The sequence below is a fragment of the Elephantulus edwardii genome, unplaced genomic scaffold (assembly GCF_000299155.1).
Source record: "Elephantulus edwardii isolate Elephantulus edwardi_28Jun2011 unplaced genomic scaffold, EleEdw1.0 scaffold00168, whole genome shotgun sequence".
Classification (NCBI taxonomy): domain Eukaryota; kingdom Metazoa; phylum Chordata; class Mammalia; order Macroscelidea; family Macroscelididae; genus Elephantulus; species Elephantulus edwardii.
In genome coordinates this window covers 401,158-408,955 of record NW_006399918.1, presented here as the reverse complement: position 1 = coordinate 408,955, position 7,798 = coordinate 401,158, and the positions used below count along the sequence as shown (strand labels likewise).

Below are 7,798 nucleotides of genomic sequence, written 5' to 3'. Positions count from 1 at the left end.
CAACATGTCCAAAGTATGTCAGATGAAGCCTCAGAATCCTTGACTCCAAGGAGCAGCCCAGTTTAACCCTCTGCAGGATGAATCTGTTTGTTTTCTTAGCAGTCCACGGTACACTTAATACTCTTCTCCAGCACCACAGCTCCAAGGCATCAATGACTCATCAGATACTTAAATAAAACACTTACTGAAGACTAACATGAATAATGATGCAAAGAAGGAACTGATTTGGGAAATGTAGGAACTTGGGAAAGTACTCCAAGGAAAATGTATGAACTTGAAAAAGTACTCAAGAGAAGAAATGATCTTCCTTCAAGAGTCCAGTCTGTCCCAGAATGTACAGTTCTTTGCTCCAAAACCTTAACTTCACAAATATCGGTATTGGTCTCTGTACAGAGTTCCATGTTAGGTCTAATAGGGTGGATGCATGACTCTAATCCAAGACAGCATATGGCAGGATTCTTAAGTGATGCCAACATGTTCAGAAAGGTCATTTCTAAACTTTTAGAATCCACCCAGGCTCCATGGAAAGAGTTGAGAGGAAGGGAGATTTGGATAGAATGAACTGGATAAAAACAAGAAGGAGCAGGAATCAAAAACAGAGAAGGAAACTCAATCAGGCAAAGAAGAGACTGACAGATTTGGAGACAGGGAAGATGACCAATGGTCAGCATAGGTGGAGGAGATAAGGTTGGTCAACAGAACAGGCTGGAGAGGGATACATCTGATCATCCTAAAGACTTGACCTGCCAAAGTTCAAAGCAGCAGCACTATGGCAGGGAGGGATAGGAACTAACTGTGTTTGTAAAACACTGAACATCTAATGTGTTCACCTAGTCCCAGATCAGAGAAAGAGCTGGGATTATTTTTATAAGAAGAAAACACCAAGGCCTGACTTTCCAGATTCTTTCCCTGGGAAATAGAAGGCAAAAAAAGGGCCTGATTAACAAAAGCTCATTATTCCATTCCATAAGAAATAGAGTTTGGGGCTCACTGATGAGGTTAAGACTTAATTCTAAGTTAGTAGAGGTGGTAAGGGAAAGAGCTTTCTGGCCCAGAATGTGTGTCCCTCCAGTGGGTTTTCAGAGAGAGTTTAATCACATGGGAGAAGATTGCCCATCCTTCCCTGGTAGAGTCTGATTCAAACTCTGTGCTTTCAGGATTGCAACACCACTTCTTACCACTAAGCCACCAGAGCTCCCTATGTGTGTGTGTGCGTGTGTGTGTGTGTGTGTGCACATCCATCCATCCATCCATCCATACATACATACATACATACATACATACACATACAATGCATAACCCTTCAAAACACACATAAAAACTGCATTCTACCCCCAGAGAGCCCTACCCAAATTCTCCAAATAAAACTTAGGCCAATCCCATTGGGGACTCTCTCCCATCCTTGCAACTTTTATTATTTTTTTCAATTCTGTGAGTGGAGTGGTGGGAATGAGTGTGTTTGAGACGGCAAGGTTGGCACACGATAGAACGGTGTTTAGGGCTCTTGTACATAGGATCGCTATGAGTCGCAGGTGACTCGATGGCACATAACAACAACAACAACAATATTAATCTTCATTTTATTTTTTATTTTATACTAGTTTATTTACAAAATTAGAATACATTGTTTTTGAAATCAGATTCTTTCAATTTCCCTCACCACCCTCATCAAATTGTAAAAGTCCATCCATGATCAATTCCTCTCCTCCTGCATATACTCATCACTTTGCTTCCACCCTCTCCCACCCCTCTTGGATCCTTATATTCATTCGGCAATAATAGTTTTATGCAGTATTTATCCTTGTGGGACTGAGTTAGTTCACTTAGCATGATGTTCTCCAGTCCCTCCCAAGTTAGGTAATAATTTACAAAATCATTGCTTCTGCATGCTGGGTAGTATTCCATTGTATGAACCATAATTTCTCAATCTATTCCTTTGTGGTTGGACATTTGGGCTGATTCTAGGTTCTCCAATGGTTAACAATGCTGCTATGAATATTGGTGTACAAATCTCTATTTGTGCCTCAGTTCTTATTTTTTTCAGGATATATTACAAGTAGTGGAGTATCTGGATCATATGGAATTTCTGTGTTCAGCTTTTTGAGAAAGCGTCTAAGTGCCTTCCAGAATGGCTGTACCATTTTACATTCCCATCAACAATGTGTAAGTGTTCTTTTCTCACCACATCCCCTCCAACTTTTATTATTTGCTGCCCTGTTAAACTTTGTCACTGTTACTGGAGTGAGATGGTACCTCATTGTGGTTTTGATTTGCATCTCTCTTATTGCCAGTGATTTGGAGCATTTCTTCATGTGTCTGTTTGCCATTCGAATACCTTCCTCTGTGAAAATTTTTCCCATGTCTTTTGCCCATTTTATTATTAGGTTATCAATCTTTTTCTTATGGAGGCCCAGGAGTATTCTGTAAACTTTTGTTATAAGAGTCTTGTGTGAGATGGTATTACCAAATGTTTGTTCCCAGTCTGTCTGTTTTCTTTTCACCCTGTTGGGAAAAGTTTTTGATGCACACATGGAATTAATCTTTAGAAGGTCCCATGCATTAATTTTATCCTTTTCAGATTGCATGCAACATTTATTAATCTCCAGCTCAGCATCTAAATCCCTGGTTCCAAATTCCTATCACAGTATGGTAAACTCCTCTACATACATAGATGACTGGTCTTGTGGTCTCTGAAAGCCACATCCTAGTGACGCAAAAGAGAATCCTCCATGTGAAGAAAAAATATGTTGAATGCCAGGCTAGTAGCAGAAGAATATGTGTCCTGAAAAGCTGAAGATCTAGAGTACCTGGGAAGCCTGGGGAAGGCAGGAGAAAAGGAGATGAGCAGCGGAAGAAGTAAGGCAGGTGTGTCCAGGGAGCTGTGGTTGAGAAGTTCAGGATAACACAGACATGGGGACACTGAAGCTAGGCCAGAATTGGCAGACCACATATTCGCAGGGTGATAGACTAAGACTGGTGCTGTCTGAGGAATGCTAGTTACTCCTTCTTTCTTTATTTTTTTTTTAATTTTGATTAAAGTTTACAGAGACTTTGAATTTCCATTCATACATTGTTGCATTTTCCTCCTTACCCACTCCTCCCTCCAGTTCCGGCTTCTCTTTGAAGAGAGAAAAACAAATCTTTCACTGTTATACAATCTTCCCCCCATCAGTCCACTTTACTATGCACCTCTTATTCTGGACTCTTGTCTTTAATTAAACTGTAGCCTTGGATTTTTCTGGGAAACTGATCTCACTGTAGATGGTAGAAGTTCTTGACTTTTCTTGTGCTTGATGACGATGTTCACGATTATTCTGGAATACAAAATAGAGAATTTCTGAAACAGCTGGATAGGTTGGCAACCAAAGAAGCTTCATAAAATCAATGCCTACTTCACACTCATTGCTTATGAATTTCCCCAAAGATCAAGGAAATATTCTATTACTAAGCACTGTTGTCACAGAAGATGTAAAAAAGGCAATGGGAACAGAAACATATTTAGTGTTTGGGAAGCATAAACAGTGAGGACCCTGGGAGTGCCCGAGCTGGCCACATCTCCTAGCTCTTACCTTGTTATTGACCTTGAGATTTTGCGGAAGGTTTACATTTGTATATAGGATATCACTGTCATCCTCCTTATTGTCCCTTTGTAAACTTGGACCTGAACCACACAAGGAGAGAGATTTCACTTCATGCCTTATAAATTGTATCACTCGTCCACTGCCAAGGGAGCTCTGGTGGCCTAGTTTACTGCCAACGCAAAAGCAGGCAGTTTAAGGCCAGGAGCTATTCCACTGGTGAAAGATGGACAATTTTGTCCCATACCATTTACAAGCCTCTAAAACCCACTGGAAGGTCAGTTATGAATCAGTTAAAACTCAACAGCACACAACAACAATAACAACAGCCTCCACTGCCATGAACTCAAAGGCCATGGTCAAATCCCCAACCCCTGTGGACAGCCTATTTCCTTTGCATCAAAATACAAGAGGGTCCAGTGGAGGACAACAGTGTCTGACTATGGAAGTAGTAGTAGTGAACCCTACCTCTTTTGGTCTTCATTGTTTTCCTTTTCTTACAAGTCTTGTGAAGAAACACTCCAGTTCCCAGGGTCACCAGCACAACCAGAAAAATCCAAAGGAAGTGTTTCCAGTATCCAGTCTCTGCTGTTTCTTTCACTCAAAGAGAATGGAAAAAAGGTAAGATATGAGAGAAGCAGAGATACCTATTGCCATTGCTTTGTCTGATAAAAGGATCATCAAACCTCAAACAGAGGTTTGAACTTTGTACAGAGTTTTTCAAGAGGGGTTTCTTAGGGTAAGTGATACTTAAGTAAAGGTTTGAGGGAGAAGGACTGTAAAGATAGGTGAGAAAGCATCATTTTCAGGAAATGCCTATTTTAGCCTTCTGGGCATGGCTAGTAACCTGGTTTAGCAGGCAGGAAGGAGCATAGGACAGAAAGAATTAACAGGCATTGAAGATCAGAGGGAAACAGAAATTTGGTTCAAGAGTATTTTAGGTCATGGGGGAGGAAGTAACTGAGGATTTTAAGCACCATGATAACATCTTTGGACCCCTGTAGTAGCAAATAAAGGGTGAAGGAGAGAGGGTAATGCTACACATTGGAGGCCAGTTCACTCTTTCATTCAATGAAATGCTGATTCCAAGTGTAATTTGACAGGCATCTTAGATAAGAATGAATATGCATAGCCTTTGTCCTCAAGATGTTCTAGTCTGGAAAAGAGAGAAACAAACAGATCATTCTTACTTGGTTCAGGATGTTCTGTGGTAAAAGGAGGCCCAGAGTACAGCTCTAATCTCAATTTTGGGGAAGATATACATGACTTCTTAAAGGAGGTGATGAACAGAACCAGACACAGCACACACAAGGTGCTGTGTGAAATAAAAATATGGAGCCTCTTGTTCAAGATTTGTTACATTTTAAAATTAATGAAATTAAAATTTGAAAACATAAACAACAGAGATTTAGACCCAGTATATGGCTTCATTGCTCTGTGACTATATAAGTTTCATGCTCAAGTGTCTGCATCTGGCCATAAGTATCTTTCAAGAAAAGTAAGAGTGAAGTGAAGGACAAAAGCATGGAAGGCAGTGGTACAGGACACGGTCAGGGAACCCCAAGCCATTGACATAAAGTGTGCGAGTCCAGAAACATGAGCAGAAGAAGACATGCACCCAAGTCCTACAGGGACTCACTGGTGAACAGACTCCACAGACAACACAAGAATACAATCAAGTTTGCTTTTAAAATGCACTCTGGATGCACAAAGAATGATCAATAGGAGAAGGAAATGATTCAGGGTGGCCAGAGCTGGAAAAAGGTACAGGCTGTACCAGCATGGAAAGAGATGAGAGTGAGAGACATTTACAAACAATTTAGATGTCACTCCAATATGATGTGAACAGGTGGAAGGTTTTGTTAGTACATGTGATGGGGAGAACTCTGAAGCCATGACAGGGCAGTGTCATCTAAAGCGCTAAAGTGTCCCTCCTCTCCAGCAGATTTAACTCACCATTGACACAGACTTCCCTCAAGTAGAAGGTGGACTCATTATGGTCCTCTGTGTCACGGATCACACATGTAAGGCTGGCATTATTATGGATCTGGAGCTCACGCATGCGAAGGTTTACAGACAGGGTCCAGGAGTTCATAGCGTGGTCTGGTGGACTTCTGCCATCTAAGTCTTTGGAGAAGCCCTTCCTCTCCCAGGTCACAGTCAGTTTATCTGCAGCTGCTTTGGCTTTGCATTTCAGGGTGGCATTGCACCAATTTGATGTGATATGTGATGAGATGGCCTGGATCTCAGGGCGGGGCATACGTGCTGTGATAGGAAGGGAGAAAAGAAAAGTAAAGAGCAATGTCTCGCATTTGTTAAGTTTATTGCAGGCTGACTAGAGTTAATGAGCTGGGCTGTGTAAGGAGCTGTGCTGCCATCCCAAAGACATGCTAGTCAAATCCACCAGCCAATTCATTGGAAAAAGAGCAATCTTCTCTCATGTGATTAAAGTGCCTTTGAAAACACAGTGGAGGCTCAGCTCTGGGTCAGTTCTGACAATGGTAGACAACAATAACAACAACAACAATCTCACGGAAATTGAGCTCTGGTGGTTGTATTCCTGGGCTGTTGCACTGCTAATCCAAAGATGGCTGCTCTCTGGAAATTTTAATCCACCAGAGGTTTTGTGGGAGAAAGAGGGATAATCTAGCCTGTACAATTTATAGCCACAGAAATCCAAGACAGCCTTATGTCACCTCTGAGTCTATTTCAAATTACAGCGGCAAGTATCTCAGTGAGGCTCCGGCAACAGTGTCCAAAGAAGGTAGGAGCATTTTACTGATGAAAAAAATAGGTTCAGAAGGGCAACACAATATTCCCAAAGCTAAATATCAAGCAGGTAACAGACAATAGAAGACTCTCCTTGGGACAGGTACCACAGAGTTAAAAGCCTTTTGTGATTTCATTGGGTTGCACAAGCTTCAGTATTTCTAGTGTGAAAAGAAAAGCAGCATATTAGATGTTTCATATTGTCCAGGGACAAGTATATCCAACAATTACAGCTCTTCTTAGAAGTAGAAGAAGTGCAGGTCTCCTGCCCGGCTTCTAAAGCTAAAAAGCTGAGAATGTGACAGGTATTCTGGGATAGGACATCAGGCTAGCATGAAGAGGCCAGAGAAAGGCTCCATGATCCCAAAGCAGAAACATTTGTTCCATACAGCAGTGACTAGCCAGAGCTAGACCACAGGTGGTCAGAATATATTACTGAACTTTAGTGGCAGATAAAGAGACAAGTAACAGATTAACAAGATAGTCTTTACAAACACAGAGAACATAGAACTCCAGAACCCACACTCTCCACAGTAAAATATTTCCCTTGTGCAAGAGAGGAAGAATCTCGATGAGATGGATTGGTTGACTTAGGTAATGAGGGTAGGTGTGTGAGAGACATTAAGATTGCCAAAGGATAGAGAAGGGTTTAGGGCTGTTGTACATAGGGTCGCTAAGAGTCATAAGTGACTCAACAGCACTTAACAACAACAAAAATAACAACAATATGCAATGAGTAACTTTAGAAAGAGAAAAAAACCAGGATTTCTTCAAAATGTTGGAGTATAAATTTCCTCCTAGATTTATGAAGGCATTTATAACTGAATATGTGATATATTTTTTGCTAATGCCTGGTGCTAGTTTTCCTATATGAGAGCAAGACCTGGGTGAAGACCAAAGATATCAGTTTAAGGGTTCTACTTGTTGTTATTGTTAGGTACCATCAAGTCAAGTATGACTCTTAGTGACCGTATAAAGAGCCAATGTGAACCCGGTCATATCCTGTGCCATCCTAATCATCTCTGAAATAATCAGGTCAATTTATCTAGTTGAAAGTCTTCATCTCTTTTGCTGACACACTACCTTTCCAGGTATGATTTCCCTTTCCAAAGAATAGTCTTGGAGAGAGAAGTTTAAGGGAGTTTAAAGACTAAGGTGGACTTAATCCAAGCCATGACATTTTTAATTTCTTTCCATGGTTCTGAAAGTTGTACAGTGACTTAAAATGACAAAAGAAGAAATGACACCTTCAGATTATGGTGTTGGAGAAGGGTATTGGAGATTCCATGGACTGACAAAAGAGCCAACAAATCTGCCTTGAAGAAATGCTACTTAGAGGCAAGGATGGCAAAACTTGTCTTATATACTTTGGGTATGTGGTCAGGAGTGGTCATTCACTGAAGTATTATATTCATTGAAGTATTATATAAATGTGGAAGCTCAGAGAAAGG

General features: G+C 40.9%; 1 pseudogene; it reads right to left on the bottom strand.

The window, feature by feature from the left end:
* Positions 1-5,838, bottom strand: part of LOC102855407 — a 41,402-nt pseudogene extending 35,564 nt beyond the window's left edge.
* Between the last annotated feature and the right edge of the window lie 1,960 nt (positions 5,839-7,798).